At 39.5% G+C, this 27,384-nt stretch overlaps 1 long non-coding RNA gene across 2 annotated transcripts; it reads right to left on the bottom strand.

Moving 5' to 3' along the window:
* Window positions 1-11,550: 11,550 nt before the first annotated feature.
* LOC123569037 (uncharacterized) lies at window positions 11,551-13,588 on the bottom strand. 2 transcript variants are annotated; one of them, XR_010581737.1, is made up of 3 exons: window positions 13,298-13,588; window positions 12,716-12,816; window positions 11,551-12,582 (listed from the first exon to the last, which is right to left on the bottom strand). It is a non-coding gene; the product is annotated as an uncharacterized lncRNA (long non-coding RNA). The 2 variants fall into 2 exon arrangements; XR_010581736.1 differs by having other exon boundaries at window positions 12,716-12,839.
* Between the last annotated feature and the right edge of the window lie 13,796 nt (window positions 13,589-27,384).

Genomic DNA, 27,384 nt, shown 5'->3' on the forward strand with positions numbered 1-27,384 from the left:
CTGGCCTTCTTTCTGGACTAATGAATAAGTCATTGCTCCTTCTATGCCTTGCCGTGACTGGTTGGTCACAGAAAACATTTCTCTGCCCTAGTTTCAATATCCCTTAAGCCTATCTTACCTTAGGGAAAGCCACACACGGTTTTTCCCCCTTGTCTGATACAATTTAATGACTTAAAAAGAAGAACAGGAACCCTTAAGCCTGGACAGATAAATAGAATTGAATTGAAGTCTTACTACAAACTAGCGTTTAATCATCTGGTTACAGAAATGAAAAAGCCCAAATGTGAACTTGGTGTTATGCTTGTGGATTTAGGGTTTCTGATCCGATAAAAATCAAAATATAATGTGAAAAAGCATGATACGAAGTTATATATAGATACTTCATATGTAACTAAGGAGGCATGACTGGCTAAAGTGAAACTGATAGATGACTTGGGAGCAGAGCAGCACCAAATGCCTTCTGTGCTCCGGTACTTAACCAAATCTGGTTTTTCTAGGACTGAGGAGCTGGTCAGAAAAAACTTAGACGCTGTCCCCGTATGTGGACCAACGTGATAAGAAGGAGAAGCCAAGATGGCAGAAATTGCCAAGGATGCGTAGAGACAGAAAGGCCAAATGGGAGTCCTAGAAATACTTTCCCTGTCTCCACAACTCCTGCCGTCTGATAGGAACCACAGACCCACCCCGACTCTTCTAGGCACTGCAGCTTGGGCACAGGGTGAACACCTGATACAAAAGGGTCCTCCATCCATAGAGCTACCAGTCATGGTCCTTATTGATAATGTGAACTGACACACACAAAAGCAGAGTCAAGCAGTGGTGGGCACTGGGGCAGTAAAGCGTATGGACTAGGGACACGGGCTGCAGAGAGAGGCAGATGAAAGGAGCTATTCTCCGTGTGGTAGCCCTTACCGCTGTTCATATACCTTTCCCTACATGGCAGAATTGCACTTTCCAAACCTCTTGTTAAGTGGAGACATGGTTACAAGTTTTGACTAGAGGGTTAGAAGGAAAAGTGACTATCACTTCTGCAGAAGCAATATGAGATGTGAGTATGAGATGCTGCAAAGCTCTCTTTTCCTCTGCCATAATATTCTAAAAAGCTGTGGTCTGCCAGCCAGGATCCAGAGTGAGACTAAAGCAGGGCAGAGTCCCCAGCTGATGTTCAATGGGCATGTAGCATCAGTGAGAAACATGAGTAATTTTAATCCACTGAGGCTCTGGTTGTTAGGAATAAACTTTTTTCTCTATGTTTCCAATTTTTAAAAGGCTACCAATTACTTGCATAATAGAAAAAAAAAAGCATTTTATAGTTAATTTTTACTACCGGGTCCCTGATCTGAACAATGAAACGTTTTCATAAGATAGATCTTGGATGAAGCTGCCAAAAGATAGAGCAACTGATCTACAAAGTGGAAGGGCCTGGGATGGATAGGAGCTCTGCTCTCTAACCAAGAAAGATGTGAAATGGGGGCCTGAATCGCCTCCTTGGAACTTTGAATACTTAACTGAGCCCTACATTATACAAAAGGCAGCTTCTATCTTTCCCTGGTTCTTCATCCACCAACTTAAAGTCTCATGCTGCTTAACTTCAAAGAAACTACCTTGGGAGAAAAAAACGACTTAAGGGCATTAAATCCTTTGGAAACCATTGATTCAGTCTCCCAGGCATCCTCTGCACCTCATCTGATATGGTTTGGCTGTGTCCCCACCCAAATCTCATCTAGAATTGTAATTCTCACAGTTTCCATGTGTCGTGGGAGGAACCCAGTGGAAGTGATTGAATTATGGGGGTGGATCTTTCCTACACTGTTCTCGTGATAGTGAATGAGTCTCACGAGATCTGATGGTTTTTAAAACGGGAGTTTCCCTGCACAAGCTCTCTTCTCTTGTCTGCTGCCATGTGAGAGGTGCCTTTCACTTTCTGCCATGATTGTCAGGCCTCCCCAGCCACGTGGAACTGTGAGTCCAGTTAAACTTCTTTCTTTTGTAAATTGCCCAGTTTCGGGTATGTCTTTATCAGCAGCGTAAAAACGGACTGATATATCATCTAAAGCCAGCATTTATATTGAAGCCACAATTTATGCCTTTAAAGACCTTTGAGATGTCACCTTTGAAGAAATGTGTTAAGCTCCTCGTACTAGCAAGCATCATGGTAGGAGATGCTGGGACTCAGAAGGGAAGGTATCAAGACATGTGTGGGCTGGACCTTGAATCCCAAGGGATTTCCAGACCAGTAATTTGAAAAAATCTTCCTATGGACATTTATTGTTACTTGAATACAGAGGAGTAAATACCCCAGACACTGAGCAATTCTAAACATGGATGCTGTCTTTGGTTGCAAAGAATCTTCAATAGAGGCTTTGGAGAGAAATGCAGAGAAAGGGGAATCAAAAGTCAATGAGGAAGAGCTTTGTTTGGTAAAAGGTTGTTGTAATTCAGCATGCTGCCCTAGTCTCCCAAGATAAAAATCAATGTAAAATGTAAATAAGCCTAGATCCACTCAGGAAAGTCCCAATTAAATGAAACCCCCACACAATACCAGCTCACTAATTGGGCAGTAAATTTGTGGTCAGCAATAATCCCATCACATCATTCATGCACTATTTCTCCTTGCATTATGTTAAAGCTTCCGGCAAATACCAGACCTCTCATTTGCATAGAGCTGCTGCATCCCTGGCACCTTTCAGAGGGTCCCTAGCTTCAAGGAGGCAGAGGAAAAGCAGCAGCATTCATCTTTCTGAGCTTCAACCCCTGTCACTGTGCCTCTGGCTCATACCGGGGCAAACTACCCCTGACTTCATGTGTAAGCTCATTAAGCACAAGAGACATTGCAAAGCAAAGGCATTAAACTCCAACTTCTTATTTTAGAGATGAGAAAACAGAGGCAATGAAAGGAAGTGACTTATCCTTACTTTTTCTACTCTAGCCTTTAGCCTCAATTCAGGGTAGAGCCTCCAGTCAGTGTTAATAAATAGAAAAGGAATGAATGAATGAATGAATGAATAAAAGAATGAACCATTGTATCATTGACACTGATGCTTTCTTCTGACCACATTGGATCTGATGTTCAAAAGCCTTCACCAGATACTAAAACCTTGATTGTGCATGACCCAGACAGTTGTTTCAGGGTGAGTGGCACTTAACGTAAGATTTTGTGCCTTTGGATGCGACCAGTAGCATTGAACCCCCTACCCAGCTAGGGCAGGGCTAACATGCCCTTTCCTAGAGAGTAGAAAGCAAGGGAAAGACCATCTTTGTTTCCTTGCTTCCAGTTTTGTCATCTACCACCCACTTTCCAACAGATACACAGAGAGAAGCTTTTTTTTTTTTTTTTAACCTCTTTTCAAGTGGATGTGTGGTCTTTCTGCCAGGGATGGCCACCTTCCCCACCTTTCCTTCTCTCCCATATAGCCCTCCTCCCTCCAAAGTACAGGGGCCTCTCCCTGCAAAAACTTCCTTGTCACCTAGCTAAACCCTTTTAACCCAATCACAGAGGAGAAGAAAAGGCTTAACCAAGTGGGTGACTCATGTCAGACTCTTATATCTGTACCATGGTCACTATTTCCATTCCAGTTTGAAATAGTTCTAATTTCTCCACAAAATCCTGCCACCTCCAGTGCCCATTTGCAGTGTTTTTCCTTTGAAGTCTTTCCCCATCCTTTTACCCTCATGTCCCCTCTTTATTTTTGAGGCCTCAGCCCTGATTGTGTTGTATTTGGTCGAATATGTACTGTAGACATGCATATATAGTCTCTGATGTTTGCTTACCTCTTTGAGTGCAGTGTCTTTATAACTCTTCACAGATAATACAAATACTTGCTAGATATGGGCTAATTGCAGTTTTAAAAGCCTGATTAAATTTTGAAAGCTAGGTCCAGCAGAGGGTCAAAAAGACTGGGAAACTGGCTGACCAGATTGTTCAGTGGTTATGGTTACTACTTCCTCGATGTGTCCAAGCCCGGTTCTCCAGGGTCCTGACAGTTCAGCTCCCAATGCCTTTCCCATAAATTCCCCTTTGTTCACTCAGGCAACACTGCTTTCTCTTGCTTGCAATCAAAAACACTTGGCGGTACATCCCCTTTCACCTTTCTGCAATAATATTCTAATCTCAGATCCATTTCTTGTTTGGCTAGCAACTCAGATATTTAGGCAACTAGAGTTCCTGCTAAGCACTGCATTAGGCTTCCTTCTCAGAAAAGGGTGGACAGATTGAGTGACAAGGAGTATAGTCTTTTAGCAAATTGTCAATTCTCCCTATAAGATATTGACATTCTGATTTATAAATCAAACCTTTTGTTTATGTGATTGATATGGTTCAGGCTGCCAGGGTCTGAACCTCCCAATCCCCTGGGAATTGGCATCTGAATGCTTGCAAATAAATGCCAAGCAACTGGACTCTGAGACAGCAGTGGCACTTCTGTAATAAGAATCATCTTAATTAAGGGCAAATTATTAGGGCATCTTTACCATTGGCTTATTTATTCTATCCTTGTCTGAATATTATCACTAGAAATGTTGAAGGCATATTGTTAACCCTGAACATAGGATTTGGCTAGTCAGCCTATTAAAGTACTGTGTTAAAGAGGCCAAGTTCTGGCCTTGCTCGGTGGCTCATGCCTGTAATCCCAGCGCTTTGAGAGGCCAAGGTGGGTGGATCACTACTTCAAGACCAGCCTCGCTAACATGGTATAACCCCATCTCCACTAAAAAAATACAAAAGTTAGCCAGGTGCAATGGCATGTGCCTGTAATTCCAGCTACATGGGAGGCTGAGATAGGAGAATCACTTGAATCTGGGAGGAGGAGGTTGCATTGAGCCGAGATCATGCTATTGCACTCCAGCCTGGGCAACAGAGTGAGACTCTGTCTCAAAAAAAAAAAAAAAAAAAAAGGCCAGGTTCTGTTGCTATTTTAGTAGCTAGTTAGCCTTACAGAGAAAAGCTTTTCCTTAGTCACAGTGTGCACGTTACCCCATCATCTAAATGATGCATTCTCTTGATTATAGAAAATCCAAGTGTGAAAGGAGAGATTATTTAATTTAGTATAAACCTGTCAACAATACTAACAACTCTGAGTACAAGCTTCCAATATTCTGTATCAACTTTATATATGAAACGAATACTGATAATATATTTATTCTACTTTTCTACTTTTTTTTTTTTTTTTTAGACGGAGTCTCGCTCTGTCACCCAGGCTGGTGTGCAGTGGTACAATCTCAGCTCACTGCAACCTCTGCCTCCTGGGTTCAAGTGATTCTCCCACCTCAGCCTCCCGAATGGGTGGGACTACAGGTGCCCGCCACCACACCCAGCTGATTTTTGTATTTCGAGTAGAGATGGGGTTTCACCATATTGGCCAGGCTAGTCTCAAACTCCTGACCTTGTGATCTGCCCACCTCAGCCTCCCAAAGTGCTGGGATTACAGGCGTGAGCCACCAGCCTGGCCCTACTTTACTATGTTTTTAACAGAAAATTACACTTTAAGAAGGGATAAAACAATCAGCAATTTACAACTATTTATATAGATGATTCATCTTTATTTGGCTCAGGCTTTTCTTTTTCCCCTTGAAAAACAATTTTTCAGATTGGTTGTTTTATTAAACATGCTCAGCTTGTATTTTTCTCTGGGCCACATGTATAATGCCGACTTCAAAGACATCAAATCAAATATAAATCACCACTTAAAAACTACATTTCAAACATTTAACGTTAAAATGCTATCCTTTCAGGAAAATTAATTTTCTCTGAGGTCCAGTTACAGCAAGTTTGCCAAGTAGGAAATTCCTTAGATCAAAGATCTAGAAAATAGTTTTAGTTTTCTGTGAATGGAATTAAGTTGAATTGGGGAATGTTGACGGCAACTCTTAAGATGCCCTTCCTTAACTTGGAAGGTGTATTACAGAGGGGAGGAAATCCCATCCGAAGCTCAAGCTTAAGACCAGTGAACACATTTAACAATGAAGAATTCTCTATTAAGGCAGAATTGACTGAGGAGTCAGGGGAAGAGGGGAAGTGAAGAAGCAAAAGCAGTTGTCCCCCTACACCATTACCACCAATGAAAAGGGAGAAGCCAGTCATTAGGTCATGGATAACAAAGGAACTGATAGGAAGTTTTCTGTTTGTTTCTTTGTTTGTTTGTTTGTTTCTTAAGCTGGACCATCTGGGTGTGTTAATGAATAAAGGGAAGGAACCAGTTACATTTCAGATATAAGTCACACTGGAGACTTACGGCCTCACTGAGCACACTCACTGGAGAATGCAGTAGGGAAGGAAGAAAGGCCAAATGGAGAGGTCACCTGGGAAAGGAGAAGGGATGCCTATTTCCGTGGGGTGCCTATTCCCCTGAGACAGAGCACTGGTGAGAAGGTGCAGAGGGATGAAGTCCACATCATAAGTGGAGGAAGTCTGATGACAGATGGGAGGGCAGCCAGTGGAAACAAGTGAGATGCCCAAAGGCTCAGATCTGGTCAGAATGAGAACACAGCATTAAGAACGTTATGCGCTCTGGGCACTTCCCCACTTGTTCAGCCACACGGCACGGCACCTCTCATGTACCCTGATGCCCACACTAAAGCTTGGTCTCTGGTACACTCCTTCATCTAGCCAAGCATTGCACACACTATTCTCTCTGCCTGATCGTTTTCTACTTTATACCCGGCTAATTCCCTGAATGCCCTTCAGATCTCCATTCAAAAGACTTCTCTGAACTTCCTAACAGTGTCAAATTTTACCAGTATAGTCCTGTAGAGCTAAGTACTACTCTCCTTTGATACATTTGTTACAGCTATGATTTTGCATGTATTAATGTGATTTTTTCAAATGTGTATCTCCCCCTTCTCTCACTATTCTGCAAACTCAAGGGCACGTACCATTGGGTTTTGTTCACCACTGCATGCCGAGCATACACTGAAAGCACACAGGAGGTGTTCCACATTTCATGAATGAATGAATGGGTGGGAAAGTTTTGGAAAATTTAGTAAAACTTAAAAGCAATTAAAGTGTTTTGGAGGATCAGTGATGGCCTAGCTTCCTAAGTCTAGCTGAACATGATCAGAGTGAGGCGCGGGTGGGGGGTTTACAAATCAAGAGGAAAGTCTCTGAGTGACAACCACATGAAAACTCGTTCCATAGGTGAATGTATGATTAAGCACCTAGTAAGTCATATACAAAGGAGGTGGCAGTGAGATGAGATCATGCCACTGCACTCCAGTCTGGGTGACTCCGTCTCAAAAAAAAGAAAAAGAAAAAGTCAAACTTGACAAATGGGATCTAATTAAAGTAAAGAACTTCTGCACCGCAAAAGAAACTAGCATCAGAGTGAACAGGCAACCTACAGAATGAGAAAAAATTTTTGCAATCTATGCATCTGACAAAGGGCTGATATCCATAATCTACAAAGAACTTAAACAAATTTACCAGAAAAAAAAATCCCATCAAAAAGTGGGCAAAGGATGTGAAGAGACACTTCTCAAAAGAAGACATTTGTGCAGCCAACAAACATATGAAAAAAAGCTCATCATCACTGGTCATTAGAGAAATGCAAATCAAAACCACAATGAGATACCGTCTCATGCCAGTTACAATGGTGATCATTAAAAAGTTGGGAAACGACAGATGCTGGAGAGGATGTGGAGAAATAGGAACACTTTTACACTGTTGGTGGGAGTGTAAATTAGTTCAACCATTGTTAAAGACAGTGTGGCGATTCCTCAAGGATCTAGAACCAGAAATACCATTTGACCCAGAAATCCCATTACTGGGTATATACCCAAAGAATTATAAATCATCCTACTATAAAGACACATGCATAAACTATCATCAGAGTGAACAGGCAACCTACAGAATGGGAGAAAATTTTTGCAATCTACTCATCTGACAAAGGGCTAATATCCAGAACCTACAAAGAACTCCAACAAATTTACAAGAAAAAAGCAAACAACCCCATCAAAAAGTGGGCAAAGGATATGAACAGACACTTCTCAAAAGAAGACATTTATACAGCCAACAGACACATGAAAAAATGCTCATCATCACTGGCCATCAGAGAAATGCAAATCAAAACCACAATGAGATACCATCTCACACCAGTTAGAATGGCAATCATTAAAAAATCAGGAAACAACAGGTGCTGGAGAGGATGTGGAGAAATAGGAACACTTTTACACTGTTGGTGGGACTGTAAACTAGTTCAACCATTGTGGAAGACAGTGTGGAGATTCCTCAAGGATCTAGAACTAGAAATACCATTTGACCCAGCCATCCCATTACTGGGTATATACCCAAAGGATTATAAATCATGCTGCTATAAAGACACATGCACACGTATGCTTATTGTGGCACTATTCACAATAGCAAAGACTTGGAATCAATCCAAATGTCCATCAGTGACAGACTAGATTAAGAAAATGTGGCACATATACACCATGGAATACTATGCAGCCATAAAAAAGGATGAGTTTGTGTCCTTTGTAGGGACATGGATGCAGCTGGAAACCATCATTCTCAGCAAAGTATCTCAAGAACAGAAAACCAAACACCACATGTTCTCACTCATAGGTGGGAATTGAACAATGAGATCACTTGAACACAGGAAGGGGAACATCACACACCAGGTCCTATTGTGGGGACGGGGGCAGTGGGGAAGGATAGCATTAGGAGATATACCTAATGTAAATGACGAATTAATGGGTACAGCACACCAACATGGCACATGTGTACATATGTAACAAACCTGCACGTTGTGCACATGTACCCTAGAACTTAAAGTATAATAATAAAAAACAGAAAAAAAAAAAAGACACATGCGCACGTATGTTTATTGCGGCACTGTTCACAAACAAAGACTTGCAACTAACCCAAATGCCCATCAGTGATAGACTGGATAAAGAAAATGTGGCACATATACACCATGGAATACTATGCAGCCATAGAAACGGATGAGTTCGTGTCCTTTGCAGGGACGTAGATGAAGCTGGAAACCATCATTCTCAGCAAACTAACACAAGAACAGAAAACCAAATACCGTGTGTTCTCACTCATAGGTGGGAGTTGAACATTAAGAACACATGGACACAGGGAGGGGAACATCACACACTGGGGCCTGTTGAAGGTTGGGGTTCTAGGGGAGGGATAGCATTAGGAGAAATACCTATTATAGATGATGGGTTGATGGGTGCTGCAATCCACCATGGCATGTGTATACCTATGTAACAAACCTGCACATTCTGCACATGTATCCCACAACTTAAAGTATAATAAATTAAATATATATATACATACATATATGTAAGAAATTTTAGAAAAGAAAGTATGTGTTAGGAAGGAAGAGGTCATGAAGAAAAGGGTTCATGGGGGAGGTCAAACAAAGGGATGCTAAAATTAACTTTAGATCAGATCTCAAACCTCATCACTCAGGGAAGCTCAAAACGGAAAATAGGTAGATATTCAAGTCCAAGCCCAGAATGTGCAAGAAAATAACTTCCTAGTTCAGAATGAAGACTGGAAAAGAACCTGTAGCCAATAAGATAGCATAAATGTCCATGTGCTACAGCATAGGAGAAGGGCAGGGTAGCTGAGACCATTGTGATGACAAGAATAAGGCTTATCTACGCATGATGCAAAGCCTCCCGCCCTTTCAGAACTCCCTCAAACGCTGGCCTTGTTACTTTGTTCCCCATAAATCTTCCCCAAGTGAAATTCCATAGTACTCAAAATGTGGTCTCTGGACCTGCAGCATCAGAACCGCCTGAGAATGTGTTAGACTCCCAAGTTATCAAGGCCCCACTTCAGACCTCTTGGATTAGCAACTCTGGAGGTGGGGTCAGGCCTCCTGTGTTTAACAAGCCCTCCTGGTGATTCTAATGTGTACTGCAGTTTAACAGCCACTGTCTCTAAACTGCAGCAGTAGTGCTGACAGGGAAGGGTGCAAGGTTTAAGGCCAGAAGCCCCAGGTAGCCAAACGTAGACGCTTTCCCATTATAAAGAAGTCCATTGGATCCTTACACTGGGCTGCTATTATAACTTTTATCCCACAGATAAAGAAATAGAGGCAAAATTATTAAGCAGTTTGGCTAGAGATTTGGAGCCTGTGTTGGTTTGCAAGGGCAGCTGTAACAGAGGCCCACAAACTGGGTTGCTTGAAACAACAGAAATTCAGGCAATTAGCCATCAGGACAATGCAAATCAAAAACACAAGATGATACTTCATACCCAAATGGATGGTTATAATTTAAAAAAATAGATAATAACAAATGTTGGTGAGGATGTAGAGAAATTGAAACCTTTATACATTTCTAGTTGGAATATAAAATGGCACAGACACTTCGAAAAACAGTCTGGCAATTCCTAAAATGATTAAACATGGAGTTACCACAGGGCCCAGCATTTCCACTCCTAGTTATATATCCAAGAGAAATAAAAATACTAACTTGTGTTTTAACTTGTCGACACTAACTTGTAAATGAATGTTCATGGAAACATTATTTCGTAATAGCTGAAAAGCGGAAACAATCCAAATATCCACCAACTGATGAACGGATATGTAACATGTGGTATAGCCATGCAGGTCATACTATTTGGTAATAAAAGAATGAAGTACTGATAAATGCTATCACATGGATCACCCTTGAAATTATGCAAAATGAAAAATGACTGCCAGGAAGGACTACATATCATATGAGTTCATTTATTTAAAATGTCCAAATTAGGCAAATCTTTAGAGATAGAAAATAGATTTGTGGTTGTGTACAGTGCAGGTGGGGCATACGGAAGAACTGGGGGTTGATGACTAAAGGGGGTGGAGTTTCTTTTGGGGATAATGAAAATGTTCTAAAATGAATGTTGGTGAAAGATGCCCCAGGCTGTGCATATACTAACAGACATTGAATTGTACACATTAAATGGGTGAGTTGTATGGTGTGTGAATTAGAGCTCAATCAAGTTGTTATAAAAGCAAAAGTTCAGGCAAATATCAGTACTGTATCAAGATAGTTATCACAACATGATATAATAGGAAAATAATGAAAACAAGCTAAAACTCCAACATTAACGAAGGTTCAAATAAATTATGATGTATCCACATGTGGGGAATAGAGCATAGCCATTATAAATTAAATTTCTAAAGAACATTTCTTGGTATCTTAAAATTGTCAGAATTTAGTATTAATTAACAACGGCAGTATATAAAAGTAAAAAGCCACAATAATTTCAATTATATAATCATAACTGTCTGCATAGGCATTAAAAAAAGAGTAGTTGAAAATATTTTAAAATATGAATGATGATCTCTGAGTGGTAAGATCTATGGGTAATTTTTATCTTGTTTATATTTATGGTATTATCTAAATTCCCTCCAGTGGGAATCTATATAATCAAAACAATTATCTTACAAAAGATGATGTATGACTGTGGTTATGGTTATATCTGAAGCTTAAGGTAACATCCCAGTAAAATTATTTGTATATCTATGACTTATATATATATTGCATTAAGCTAATTCCAGATCTATTGCTGGCTTATATATAACAAAGATTTGGTACACAGAGGCAATTTTGTAGAAGAAATCCTCAGAGATAAACACTTGTATTCAGAGAATTCTATAATTCAAATGTTCAATAATTTAACATGTAAGAGTAAAGCAGGAAGTCTTGAAACAAAGACAAAGTTAACACATACTAAATATTTCATGGAACACTAGTCAGCATATTCATTAGTCACCCATGTAAAGTGGACGAAAGGCAATGTTGATGAAAAATGCAATTCTAGTTGCTTCCCTTCCCCCTTGTTCCTTTTCAGCTACAATCATGCCTGGATTTGTGTGTCTAAAAATGCCCTCCATGCAGATCTGTAACCTATAACCCTGGTCATCTCTTTGAAAAGCTCCTGGCTCTCTCTTGCTGTCACAGGAGGGCATGGAGGTTGGTAGCATGAACTCCAGGTCCGATGGAACTGGTTCCAAATTAAATTCCAAGGCAGATTTGCCACTTCGTGGTTATTTGATTGTCTCTGCCACTTACAGTGTTCTCCAAAGTGGTCATCAGTTGCTTCCCCCAAATTCCTTCCCTTCTCCAATTCTAAGTGCCGAATGAAATTCTCCCCTAGTGCCCAGCCTGTTGTCTCCCTTTACTGTCCTTTTCCAACTGCCCCTATTCTTTTGCCTTTCCCAGAATCCAGTTTGTGTTTCTGTGCACATTGCCTGATTCTGCATCACAGAGGCCTCATAACTGAGCTAGTGAAAATAGAGCTCCCCTTTTAGAGGATGGAAGAAAGAAGGTAAAGAAAATTCTGGCTGGCTGGCAAGGTACAGAAAGGTTATCAACACTCACATAATAGTATTTTCTGGCCCCAAGATCAGAGTCCAGTTTTCAAAAGATAATCCAGAGGTTCATTTCATTCTCTTTGCCTGGATATCCTCCCTGCCCTCTTCGTTCCTCCTTCTTCATCCCTCTGGCTGCTGTCCATGGAAATCAGCCTTCATTCAGGTGACACACAAATGCCTTTCCCGAGCAGTCAGCTGGGTATGTGCCCAACTCCTCTGTTGCAGTTATGCTTAGTTTGAACCCAGTTGATTCACTCTTGGGGTTCTTAGCCATAGCAGTGAGGAGAAAAGACAAGGTCTGAGTTAATGTGCAAACACATTGTTTTAGTCCATTCCTGCTGCTATAACAAAATACTACAGACTGGGTAATTTATATGTAGTAAAAGTTTATTTCTCACATTTCTGGAGGCTGCCTGGTCCAAGATCAAGATGCTGGCAGATTTGGAGTCTGATGAGGGTTTGCTCTCTGTTTCCAAGATGGTATCTGTTGCTGCATTCTCTAGAGGGGACAAATGCTATGTTCTCACATGGTGGAAGAGCAGAAGGGGAAAAGGGGTGAGTACTATGCAAAACCTCTTTTATAAGGGAACTAATCCTATACATGAGTGAAGCCCCTCATGAGCTAATCACCTCTCAAAGGCCTCAGTTCTCAACACTATTGCATTGGGGAATAAGTTTCAACATGAATTCTGGAGACACATAAGCATTCAAATCATTGTATGCTGAAATGGAAGCTAGTCAGAATCAACATAAGCTACTAATAGCTACCATTGGAGCACCTTTCTTTGCATGAAATTTTATAGACATTACTTGATCTTCATATAACTCTATGCTATATATATATGTTATTATACCCATGTTATGGATAAGGACATTGAAATTTGGACAGATAAGTAATTTTTCCCATGGTTACAATTTGGTAAGAGATGCAGCTGGAGTTTAAACTTTGCTGTTTGTGTTTCTAAGGTCTCTTCGCCTACCTCAGAGCTGGATGCCAGGTCAGAGGCTTGTCCTTCTGGAGAGAGAAAAGCAATAAATGCAGTTAGAAAAAAAAAATTCTGCCAGGGGCTAAATCAATGAAATACAAGAATGAAGCTTTCTGGTGGTCCTGCATGATCAAGAATAGGAGCTGAGGTGGTCCTGTTGGGGTGGATCACATGTGCTTTAGAGATTTTCACTAGATGGCTCTTGTGAAGAGCAGTTGCTGCTGTGGATCATCTCCGTATTGATGTGATTTCTATCCACCCAACCTCATCTACAGCATCGAATGAACGACTTTGAGATTATTATTATTATTTTTTTTTTTTTGAGACGGAGTCTCGCTCTGTCGCCCAGGCTGGAGTGCAGTGGTGTGATCTCGGCTCACTGCCAGCTCCGCCTCCCGGGTTCACGCCCTTCTCCTGCCTCAGCCTCCTGAGTAGCTGGGACTACAGGCGCCTGCCACCATGCCTGGCTAATTTGGTTTTGTATTTTTAGTACAGACGGGGTTTCACCGTGTTAGCCAGGATGGTCTCGATCTCCTGACCTCGTGATCAGCCCGCCGCGGCCTGCCGAAGTGCTGGGATTACAGGTGTGAGCCACCGTGCCTGGCCAACTTTGAGATTTATTATTTTACCAACTCAAATTCCATGGCCCCTGCTATACAGAGGATTCCTCTGTAGGAATTTATTTTTCTGCTCTATCGTTGATGAACACTTGTGCTGCTTTTGGTTTGGGACTATTATGATAATTCTGCTGAAACTTTCTTGCATGCAACACTTTAGGCACACATGTGCAGGCATACCTGTTGAGTATTTACCCAGGAGTAGAATTTCTCATTCACAGGATAGTGTACGTTCAACTTTAAAATACAACGCCAAATGCCAGAATATAATGCCAGTTTTACAAAATGGCTGCCCTTATTTACACTTTCATCAAACACCCGTGTTTGACAGTCTCTTTTTTTCCATATCCTCACTGGAACTTGGTATTGTCAGTCTTTTGGATTGGCCATGCTGGCAGGTATGTAGTCATATCTCATTATGATTTAATTTTTTATTCCTCTGCTTGTTGATGAAGTTGTAGGTATCTTTTCATACTTTTACTGACCATTTGAAAATCCTCTATTGCAAAGTGGCATTCAAATCTATTGCCCATATTCCTATTGGGTTGTCTTTTCCTGTTGATTTGTAGACAATCTAGATATAGTCCAGAATCCACTCCTTTATCAGTGACATATATCACAGGGAATTTTTCTCTGCTCTGTTAGTCTATTTGTCTTTGTTGAAGGATGAGCCTGGCCTAGGATGCAAGGATGAGCCTTGCATGACTCACATCTGCAATCCCAGCAATTTGGGAGGCTGAGGCAGGAGCAGTGCTTGAAGCTAGGAGTTTGAGACCATCCTGGGCCACAGAGCGAGTCCCTGTCTCCTCTACAAAAAATTGTAGAGGCGTGGTGGCATGTGCCTGTATCCCAGGTACTGAGAAGGTTGAGGCAGGAGGATTGCTTGAGCCCAGGAGTTTGAGGTTGCAGTGAGCTGTGAATAGACCATTCCACTCCAGCCTGAGTGACAGAATAAGACCATGTCTCTAAAACAAATTAAAATGTAAAGATTGAGACTGACCTATAACTTTCCTTTTTCATTGTGTCTTTATAGGCTTTGGTATCTAAGTTATACTGGGTTCATAAATTATGTTGGATGCGTTTTTTCTTGTCTTATTCCCTTTAAGAGTTCACATCATATCAGTGTTATTTCTCCCTAAAATGAATGGTAGAACTCAGTACTAATGGCATCAAGGCCCAAAATTTTCTTTGAGGTACACTTTGTTTTTGTTTTTCTGAGATGGAGTCTTACTCTGTCACCTAAGCTGGAGAGTGGTGGTACAATCTCAGCTTGCTGCAATGATGTAGATTTTTAATTTGTAGATTTACTATCTTCACTCATTGCAGAACTATTTTATTTCCCCTTATATCATATCTGTTCTATTTTCAAGGAGTTTATAAATTTTGTCTAAATTTTCAAATATATTGGCATAAAGTTGTTCATTATATTTTCATATTTTTAACATCTATAATGATGTTGCTCACTTCATTCCTGACATTGATTATTTTTTACTTCTCTTTCCTTTTCTTGCTCAGTTTCAGCAGGTGTTTCTCAGATTTAGTAGTTTTTTCAAATAGGCAATATTTGGCTTATTGATTTTCTCTATTTTTTATTTGTTTTCTATGTCATTAATTTCTCTTATCTTCATTATTTCCTTTCTTTTACTTTAAATTTGACTTGATAATATTTACTAACTTCTTGAAATAAATGGTTAGCAAATTGATATTTCAGACATCCATCACATCTAAAGTTATAAATTTCTTTCTAAGCATAGTTTGAGCAGTATCCCACAGGTTTTAAGATGAAATAATTTTTCTGTTCAAATTATTTGCTAATTTATTTTATGATTTCTACTTTGACCCATGAGCTACATAAAAGAATACTGCTTAATTTCCAAGTATATGAAAATTTTGTAGATATCTCTTTGTAATTGATTTCTAGCTTAATTGCATTATGGATCTAGAAAATACTCTGTTTAATTTGAATCTTTTGATACTAGAGATTCGCTTCAGGGACCAGCATATGGTGAACTTTTGTAAATGTTCTGTGTGTTTAGCTTTATTTTGTTTGATTTTTGCATTTCCACCTTTCTATAAAGGGGGAATATTTTCAGGGTCTTTTACAAACCTCATAAAATCTCTTCAATCCATTCTGAAATGCTTTTTCTTTAATTGAAGCAGTTAGTCTATGTATATTTATTGTAATTACTAACGTACTTCTGTCTGAAACTACTATCTTACTGTGTATTTTTTATTTGCTCTACCTGATTTATGTTTCTTTTTCTTGATTCTTAGCTTATTTTAGATGGACTCAATGTTTATTATTTCATTTTTTCTAATATTAGGTTCAAAGTTACAAATGCATCCTTTTCTATTCTTTTAATAATTACCCTTGATATTGCAAAACTTATTTTTAACTGATTAGAATGTCACGTTTACTGATGCTGTTCTCTTGGACAATGCAAGGACTCTAGCATAATTTAACTCCACTTACCCAACTCCTGACTTATGTCTATAAGACATTTTTATTATTGTTTCATATAGCCAATATTCCTGTAGATTTATTCATAAATTTCCCCTTCTATTGTTCTTCATTTTTCCTAGGTCTCCCACCTTCCATCTGTGAACATTTTTATTCTGCCCAAACAACATCCTTTGGTGTTTCCGTAAGAATAGGTTTGCTGGTGATAAATCCACTGTTTTTGCTCATCTGAAAATGTCTTCATTTCAATTGCTTTTTTTGAGGATGAAAATAGAATTTAGGTTGGCATTTTTTTTAAGTACTTTAAAGATATTTTCTCATTATCTTCAGGCTGCCATTATTTTTCATACAAAGTCAGCTAACTCTAACTTTGGTAATTTGTCTTCACTCCTCATTCACTCCACCCCCTGGCTGCTTTTAAGATTTTTCTCTTTGTTATTTGTTTACAGCCATTTAATTGTGATGCATAGGTATGGATTTCTTTTTGTTTATCTTATTCATAGTTTGTAGGACTTTTTAGTCTGTGTCTTGATTTCTTTCACCAGTGTCGAAAATTTCTTAGCCATGATCTGTTCAATTAGTACTGTTTCTGTCACGTTCTCTCTAGGAATAAAATTACTCATAGCTTAGATCGTTTTCACTCTATTCTATAGGTATTTTATCTTTTCCTTTGTATTTTTCGCCCTTTTATCTCTCCATGCTGCATTCTGGTTTCGACTTGTTAGCTCTATTTTTAGGCATGTTCAAATTTTCGTTATTTGTTTGAGCTAGTATATAAAAATATAATTTACATACTGAGATTTTATGCAATGGCTTTGATAAATCCGTTTGCTAATTGTAATAGTTGATCTAAGGATTCTTTTGGATTTCTGCGAATGCAAACATTAGTATGCAAACGGGGTGCATGAAGGGCAATTACTGTTCCCTTTCCAATGTTTTATTTCTTTTCCTTGACTTACAGCACTGTAACAGTGGAAATAGCAAGCATCCTTTCTTTTTTTTAATCTCAGAAAGATGTTTTCAATATTTTCTCATTAAGTACTCTGTTTATTATGCTGTTTTCTTGGTAGGTTTTAGTCTATTTAAGAAATTCCTATCTACTACTAGTTTGCTAAGGGTTTATTATTAACATGGTGGAATTTCATCAAATATTTTTGCTGCATCTATTGATATGGTCAAATTTTTTTCTCCTTTATTCCGTGGTTGGTTGATTTTTCAGATATCTGAATAACATTGCATTCCTGGGAAAACTACAACTTGATCGTATTGTATATTTACGTTTTATGTATTGATGGATTAGATTTGCTAATATTTTGCTTAGGATTTTTGCATATAAGTCCCTAAGAGTAATTGGCCTATCATTTTCCTTTCTTGTAATATGATTTTCAGGATTTCTGTTTGATTCTTTTAGATATCTGAAGGCACAAGTCTTCTGGAATCATCTTAATACAATCTTAGGACTAGAAATGATTCAAAACTGGGCTACAGTCACAGAGAGGGCCAGAATAAATAGAAAAAAAAATTCGATCGACATTTAAGTAGACAAACTATAACTAGATGGAAAGTTACTGAAAAATTAGGCTTATGTTATTAATGATATCATTAAAATAATCCACCTCTTCCTAATTCTACAGTCACGACCCACAAACCACACTGGCCTGGTGGACACTGGCTTTCACCCAATTATTTTGTAGAAAAAATAGCTAATGGGTCTGACTCAGAGTAATAAATCACATCCCCCAGCCCACTTCCACGCAGGAAAAATTAGAAAGTAGATACGGCAGACACAACATTCACCAAAAACTCCTTTTGTTTAGATTTAGTCTTATTTTTACATATTTAAACAGGTGTTTCCTTTTAATAAGACGTTATCTAGAAAGAAGAGAAGACTAACAGTCTGTGCAAATGGAGAATGTTAAAATAAGCTGTAAATAAATCATTCGGGGAGACTCCCAGCCAGATGATCTATAATGTATGCCACTTTTCCTCCTTTCCCGGGGAGAAGCAGAGACATGGCGCCTGAGTAATAAATATATTCACAGAAAACATCACCAAGTCCTTAATGATCTCAAGAGTGAAAAATGAGGCTTTAAAACAGCATTGTGAACAACACGAGAAATATCAAAGTAAAGAAAAAAGTATCTTGGGAGGGAAAAGGTAATGACTGAATTCCCAATATCACATTATGTTGTTACAACAAAAATATTTGTATTTCAACAGAGCTCTAATATGGTGGAATAGAAGGATCTGTTCAAGCAGTGACCAATACAAAAAAACACCCTAGAAAGTAACTGAAGAACATATGCTTTAATCTGTTTTATACATGTCTTATCATCAGTGAGTATCTATTGAGTTCTCAGAGAGCATTTAGCCATGCCTGCAAACAGGTGCATTAAAAATTACAGAAACGATCCAGTCCTTTCCCACAGTACATCCCATTCCAAAAGAGCAAGATGTACAACTCATTCTCTTCCTATGGGCAGATTCTCTTTTTTCTTTTTCTTCACCGTGGTGATTCCTAGCCTCACTTTACAAATGAGAATTAAATTGATGGAATTTAAATATGTATTTTAAGAAATGGAGAAGAAAGCAAGCAGGACTATGCACAAAAAGGTTGTTTCAACTCCATAGAATTTAAGGAATCATGAATTGTAGATGGAGACCTCGATGCAGCCATGGATCATGAAATCAAAGGCCAGGGATGCAGGCCAGATCACATCCACAAACAGATAGGATCTCTCCCCTTCTTCATGAAATCTGAGGCCTTCTTTTGTTTGTGTCTGTAGACCCACAAGTTCAGAGAAATGTTTCCCTACTTAAAGAAAATCCACTGGCAACTCTTAGGATAAATGGCAGCTGCCCTTGACCTCAGTGTGGGGAGTCCATAGAGCAGAGCTGCAGGCGCAGATCCAGGTTTCCTGGAGTCAGAAATGTGGAGGCCCCTTTAAGAAAACAACACAGAATTGCAAATACAAAATTGGGTCAAGGGCCTTGAAAGAGCAGGCCTTAACGTGTTAGCTTCCTTATCTTCAGAAAATATGTACCTCTGCTTGGTGAGGCTGGTACAGAGTCTCAAGAGGGCAGCCTCTCCTCAACCCAGCTGACTGTTGCCCTTAGGGAAACTGGCCAAACTAGCCAGATCTGATATTCTAAGAACAGCTAGAAATCTGGATATCTATGAGAAATTCCCCCCATTTAAAAATATTGGCAAAAAGTTCACGCTTTAAAGAAACAAAAGAAGAAGACCTATGTAAGACTCAACCTTTGGTCTTCACGGTGGCACCTATGGCAAATGGAATTTTGCGATAACTGAGGCCCGAGCTAGGTTGTTGCCCTAATCCCTCAGGTGCACCTCTCTGCTGGATACCCTCGTGGAGACTGGTTTACTTAAGCAGTGGTAACCACAGAAGCTCTCATGTGAAATGCTTAGACAGCTTAGACAGTGCTTTTTGGTGAGGAGCTTGAGGAGAGGGCCCAAACGTAAGGGAAGTGTTAGAACAGAGTGGCAGAAGGAGATGACAGATTGAACGTGGGAGGAGAAAAACGACTTCCAGACCCCTTTCTTTGAAAATAGATTAAATCATGGACCCTCATACAGTGATTAGACAGCTGGGACACACGGAAGGCTTTAAGGCAGCATTTCTGGAAATGTGCTCCACAGACCATCTCATTCTGGAATACCTGGTGTGCCTGTAAAAATGCTGGTCTCTGGGCCCAGCCCCCGAAAGTAGCATGTAAGGGTCTGTGAGTAGGGCCCAGGAATATGCACTTTGACAAGCACCACATGATTTTTAAGGAACGTTACAGTTAAGAAACACAAATGGGAAGTCTTTTTTTTTTTTTTAAATCTTGCCAAGAGCTGCTTACAGGACTGGATGCATATGAGAGGGCTTCCGGACTTCCAGTTATCTGAACCGGTGTGCCTGGGAGACACTGGCACGTTGTCCCCAGTCATTCACGGCCTTCTTCCTGGCCCACACATTTTTGGTTCTGAAACTGAATGGCTCTTTAAGCTGCCAAGCAGAAAGAACCACTGAGTCTTTAAGAATACCACCTAGGGTAAATGGGCCAAAGCCCAGCTGATTTGACCCTCTGACTTCCTCCTTGACATTCTTACTGACACATTGCAACCTCAGCTGTATTTTGTTGACAATTAGCAGATGAAGTGTCCTGAAAACCCAACGTCTGCTTTATAAAAGTTACAAAGTGCTTACCAATGACAGTGTTAGTACCAGGCCTTCTTAACAACATATTCTTGATTACGGTAACTTTGCCTCTAAGTCTTCTGTGAAAGAAAAATCTGCAGGTGTTTCTGTGACACAGTGAGCACGTGTGTCCATGCAGCAATATCTTAAGGAAACTCCCTTCTCCGGAATATCTCAACTGCCTGAACCTAGTGACCTTGCTCTGTATTTCCTTTAATTAACATACATAGTTGTGACATTATTTCTGTGTATACAGTCTTTCCCCCATCAGAATTTTAACTCAAGAGTAAAGACCACATTTTATTTAATAAGAATCAATATCAACCAATTGGGAGGTAAAAAGGTAAGACATGATTAAGGCCTAGGAGGAAGAGGAGATAATGTGAGATATTAGGGAACTGAAAAGCCAAGTTACAACCTGACAAAACCAGACACTAAGGAGGGGACCATCTGGCTCACTAGGCTGCTTAAACAACTGAATCCAGCACACAACAGAGTCCACATACAAAGATTATCCCACACTGGTGGAGTTCAATCTTCAATATCTTTCCCTCACCCCTACCATGGCTCACCATGCTCTCCTTGCCTCCTGAGTTATCTTTTCTCTGGACTCATCTATTAGCCCTTTCTGCTTAATGGTTATCTCTCTGCTCTAAGCTTTACTTCCTGTCTCCTATTTTCCTCTTTTTCTTTCTTCCCTGGATAATATGAGGAGGAACTGCCAGGCACCACCTCCTAATTCAACTTGCTCATGAGCAGGGGCCAAATGAGGATGTGTGGAAAAGTGTCCAGAGGAAACCTACAGAACGGAAAGGAGAGACGGGAAGGATATAGCATGGGTGTAAGATCCACCCTCATCACATCTGTATGTCAATCAACAAATAATAATAATAATAGCATATTACCTTGGGGTATTTGTTTCCATGAGGTGAAGAGTGACTAGTTTTGATGTCACGTTTTTGGATTAGCATTTTGAGTAAATGGTACTCCAAGGTCATAGTTTTCAGGCAGGCCAAGAACCTACTGAAATGGTACCAGCTCTCTGATTCTGCTTATAAAAGTAAAGAAAATACACAGTAAACTCAGACTTTTAAAATAAACCATCCTTGTCTTACTACTGTCTTTTCTAAGTCATTTCTTTAAAAAATATATAAGTATTTACTTTCACCTGTTCCCACTTCTTCAACTCTCTGCCACTGCCTAGTACTGATGTCAACAAGTAACTATTGTCAGTTTCCTGACTGGACTCTGTCCACAATTGTCTGCCTTCAATCTACTCTGCAATGAGGCCAGAGTGAACTTCTAAACTCTAACCTGATGAAGTCATTACATCCCACATTTCACCATTGACTAATGATATGAAGAGTACTATATCTTTTAAAGAAATTAAATCCTTGGTTAAAACCTTCTCCCTGAGAAAACTTCAAGTTTCTATAGTATCACTGGTGAGCTATTCCAAACCATCTTACACAAATTCTTCTGACTGTTGTTGTTGTTTGCTTTTTATTTGTTTGTTTTTGTTTTTATCAAGGGGCCTGGCCGCACGAACTCATGACTGTAATGCCAGCACTTTGGGAGGCCAAGGCAGGAAGATCACTTGAGCTCAGGAGTTCCAGATCAGCTTGGGTAACATGGTGAGATCCTGTCTCTAAAGAAAGAAAGAGAGAAAGAGAGAGAGACAGAGAGAGAGAAGGGGAGGGGAGGGGGAGGTGGGGAGCGGAGGGGGAGGTGGGGAGGGGAGGGGAGGGAAGGGAAATTAGCCAGGCATGGCGGCATGTGCCTGTGGTCCCAGCTACTCAGGAGGCTAAGTGGGGAGGATCACTTGGGCCAGGGAGATTGAGGCTGTAGTGAGCCATGATCACGCCACTACACTCCAGTCTGCATGGCAGAGTGAGACTCTAAGTGAATAAATAAGCACATATATAAATAAAATTAGGGAGTTGGGGAGACATTTCCCAACAAGTATTATGAGGCTGGGATGACCTGAATGTCAAAACCTGGTAAGAAGGGGAAATTACAGTTTCATTTCTCTCATTAACATAGATGAAAAAAGTCCTGAACAATATATTAACAAATACAATCTAGCACTAAATAAAAAGAATAATATATGACCACCAAATTGGGTTTGTTCTAGGAAATGAGGTTGGTTTAACATTAAAAAAAATCAATCAACCATATTAAGAGACAAAAAGGTGGAAAAATAATTGTTTTAATGAATACAGAAAAATAGGGTTTAATATTTATGATGGAAAATTATTAGCAACAAGAAATTATTAGCTAACTATGAATATGAGACAACTTTTAAATCTGATAAACTATATATACAAAAATTATGAAGCAAATATCAGTTATTAAAAATGTTTTTCTTGAGAATAAGACAAGAATTTCTGCTATTACTACATTTATTTAAAATTGTATTGGAGGTACTACTGGCCAATACAAAAGGCAAGATAAAAATATAAAAGGTAATAAAGATTGGGAAGTATGGAATAAAACATTATTTACATATAGAATTATTGTATATCTAGGAAACAAAAAATAACCTTCAGATAAATTAATGTTCGTTGGAATTAATAAGTGAATTTAGGAATATGGGTGATGAAAGGTTAATAGATAAAAATAATTTTAGTTTTATACACCAGCAATAAACAGTGAAATTCTAAAAGAAAAAAAGATGTTATGTTTACTATCATCGACAGCCATCAAACGCACTGTAATAAATCTAATAAAACATGTGCAAAAAACTCCAAAATAAAGTTATCAATGCTGCTGAGAAAAATTGAAGATTTAAATAGAGAGACATAACATATACACAAAAAGAAATTATTAAAAGACAGCCAAAAAGTTGAAGATTTTGAAATTCATATACTAAGGAAGGCCATATTCAGAAAATGTAAAATATCTTAAAAATAAATGAGAAAAGCATGTAAATCCCAATTTCAAAAAATAGACCTCAATAGATACAAAGTTTAACATAATAAGTTTGCTAGAACTTATTGTCTGCTGTACAATATAGTACCTATAGTTAACAGTACAGTATTGCACACTTTAAAATACGTTAAAAGAATAGATCTCATGTTACGTGTTCTTAATACACACACACACAAACACACAGAAATTTTTAGAGGTGATGGATACGTCTAGTACCTTGATTGTGGTGATATCACAGATATATGGTCTAGTACCTTGATTGTGGTGATATGAATATATGCATTTGTCCAAACTAATTAAAATATATACATTAAATATGTACAAATTTTGTGTATCAATTGTATCTCAATAAAACTTTTAAAAATGAGCAAAAGACTTGAATGGGCACATCAATTATGAACACATACAAATGGTTCATAAGTTTTTGAAAGGTTGCTCAACCTTAGTATTTATCAGAGGAATAAAAATACAATTAGATACCACTAAAAATTAAAAAGTATAAAAAGAACATGTTCATGAGACTCTGTAGCAATTGGAACTGTTTTTTTTTTGAGACTGAGTCTCGCACTGTCTCCCAGGCTGGAGTGCAGTGGTGCGATCTCAGCTCACTGGAAGCTCCACCTCCTGGGTTCACGCCATTCTCCTGCCTCAGCCTCCAGAGTAGCTGGGACTACAGGCGTCTGCCACCACGCCCAGCTAATTTTCTTGTATTTTTAGTAGAGACAGGGTTTCACCGTGTTAATCAGAATGGTCTTGATCTCCTGACCTTGTGATCCGCCCACCTTGGCCTTCCAAAGTGCTGGAATTACAGGCGTGAGCCACTGCGCCCGCCAGCAATTGGAACTCTTATATACTGCTGCTAAGAGTGTAAACTGGTACAACCACTTTGAAAAGTAGCAGCCTCCATCTACATTCCTTAAGACCCAGCAATTCTACTCACTGTTATATAACTAACAGAAATGCATATATATGTACATAAAAAGCATGCATAAGGATATTCATTGCAACAATGTTCATAATAGCCAAAAACAGAAAATAATCAAATTTGTCAAGAGTAAGTTTGTATTAATAAATCACTGTATATTTGTGTATTCATTGTTTATAAGACTAAATCCTGAATATCGCAAATATAATATTGAGTGTAAAAAGCCAAACACACAAAAAAGCACATACTATAAATTCTCATTTCTATAAAGTTCAAAAACAGGAAATAAGAATCCATCAATAAGTCAGAATAGCACTGACCTTAGGGAGGGGCATATGGAGGTTTATAAGGTGCTGAAAATGTCCCACTTCTTGCCCTTAGTGATGGTCCAATGGATGTGATCACTTTCAAAAACATCATCAAGCTGTATGCTTACGCTTTTTGTACTTTTCTATGTGATCATTCTACTTCATTAAAAAGAAAAATACCAAATGACCTTATTTGATTACCTGAAGGTAATTTATGGCTTCAGCAAATGTCATGGGTGGAGCTGAGGGAGTAGAAGCCAGGTTGGAGGAGGTTGAAGGGTGAATGAGTCATGCAAAACTGAAGACAGGGTATTCAGACAACTCTCTAGAATTCTGATTATGGATGAAAATAGAGAAATAAGGCAGAAATGCAGAGGGTCAAGGAGGGTTTCTTGCCATGATTATGTGGTTTTGTTTTTTAAAGTGAAAGAGTAAATTAGAATATGCTGGTTTGCTGACACTTCATCCTAGCTGCATCAACATATTTGATGAATAAAAGGCAGTCCAGTAATAGGATTCTCCAAAGAAACACACACACACACACACACACACACACACACACACACACACACGTTTATTATTTATACAAATTTTCCCATGTGATTATGGAAGCTAAGTACCATGCTCTGCTTTCTACAAGATGGAGAACTAGAAAAGCCAGTGGCCAGTGGTGTCATTCAGTTCAAGTCCAAACGTCTGAGAACCAGGGGTTCTGATATCTGACGGTAGGAGAAGATGGATGTCCCAGCTCCAACAGAGAAAGTGAATTCGCCCCTCCTTTGCCTTTTTCTTCTATTAATATTTAGGCTCTCGATGGATTGCAGGATGCCCACTCACCCTGGTAGGGGTGATCTGCTTTACTCAGTCTACTGAGTCAAATGCTAATTTCTTCCAGAAACCCCCTCAAAGACACATCCAGAATTAATGTTTTATCAGCTATCTGTGCATCCCTTACTACAGTCAAATTGACACCTAAAATTAACCGTCACAGGTAGTCAGGGACAGTAGGGAAGTTAGCAATGAGCCAGGGAAGAAATTGCAAAGTATGTGGGGAACGAAGGATGTTATGATCTGAATGTTTATGTTCCTCCAAAATTCATAAGTTGAAACCTGATCCCCAATGTGACAGTATTACAAGATAAGGGCTTTTGGGAGGGGTTTAAGTCGTGAGGCTCCACCCTTGTGAATGAGATTAGTGCCTTTATAAGAGAACCCAGAATGCTAGCCCCTTCCACCCAGTGAGGACATAGTTAGAAGGTGCTATCTATGAAGCAGAAAGCATGCCCTCACCAGACACGGCAACTTCAGGTGCCTTAATTTTGGACTTCCCAGCCTCCAGAACTGTGAGCAATAAATTTCTATTGTTTATAAGCCACGCAGTGTACGCCATTCCTGTTATAGCAGCCCAAGTGGACTAAGACAAAGGGCTAGCAGAGAACAGAGGATTGATGGGATTCAGTTTAGGCAGCCCCAACGCTTTATCAGAAAGGGAACTCTGGTTGAAACAACCTCTTTTGAGGGTTTTTGCTTCAACAGCCTACTAAGTTTCCTTATCTTTTATTCCATGATGGATTTTGCTCCAAGTTTATTTAAAAACAAACTAAAGATAAAGCGAGAGAGTTGGGTCATATTTTTATAAAAAGATCATTTCCCTGGAGGTAAAAGGTTATTTTAAAGGGAGAAGGATAGGAAACTCTGACTGCTCTTGCTTAACTTGAAGTTTTCCAAGGATGGACCCCTAGACTGTGAGCTCCATGAAGACTGGGCCCAGGGGTTTGAGCTAACTATCATATCCCCACTGGAAAATAGTAAGTGCTCATTAAATACTTGTTGAAAGAATGATTTAAAGCCCTACATTTGCTCAGTTTACAGGCAGGGAATCTGGCTGTAGTCATGATGGATAAACTGCTGTGACTCTCGGGTCCAGGTGTTAAACCCTCTACCCTGGTGGGGACCCATCCTCTCTTTGTGAGTGTAGGGTCTCCCCACCTATCTTGTAAGTACCTAGGCCTCCAGCCTTTATATGTGGTTCTTAGAGATCACTACAAATCGTTGGGGAGGATGATTCACCATCTCAACTCCCAGCTAACTCATGTTCAAATGTTTTAGCTGATGCTCTCCTGTGAGAGTATTTAGGTAGATTACAGAGGTGAACCTCTGCTCTCTTTTATAGGTCCCAAGTTAAATCACATCAGCCCCTTCTTTTTTTCTTTTCTTTTCTTTTTTTTTTTTTTTGATACGGAGTCTCGCCCTGTTGCCCAGGCTGGAGTGCAGTGGTGCAATCTCGGCTCACTGCAAGCTCCGTCTCCCAGGTTCACGCCATTCTCCTGCCTCAGCCTCCCGAGTGGCTGGGACTACAGACGCCTGCCACCACGCCCGGCTAATTTTTTTTTTTTTTTTGTATTTTTTAGTAGAGACGGGGTTTCACCATCTTAGCCAGGATGGTCTCGATCTCCTGACCTCGTGATCCACCCACCTCGGCCTCCCAAAGTACTGGGATTACAGGCGTGAGCCACTGTGCCCGGCCACATCAGCCCATTCTTATAAATAATTTTCACAGCACTCCTGAACTAGAATGAAGTTATTATAAAGCATTTTGCACATTAATTACAAAAATAATAATATTTATCAAGT

The sequence above is a fragment of the Macaca fascicularis genome, chromosome 15 (genome assembly GCF_037993035.2).
Source record: "Macaca fascicularis isolate 582-1 chromosome 15, T2T-MFA8v1.1".
NCBI lineage: Eukaryota > Metazoa > Chordata > Mammalia > Primates > Cercopithecidae > Macaca > Macaca fascicularis.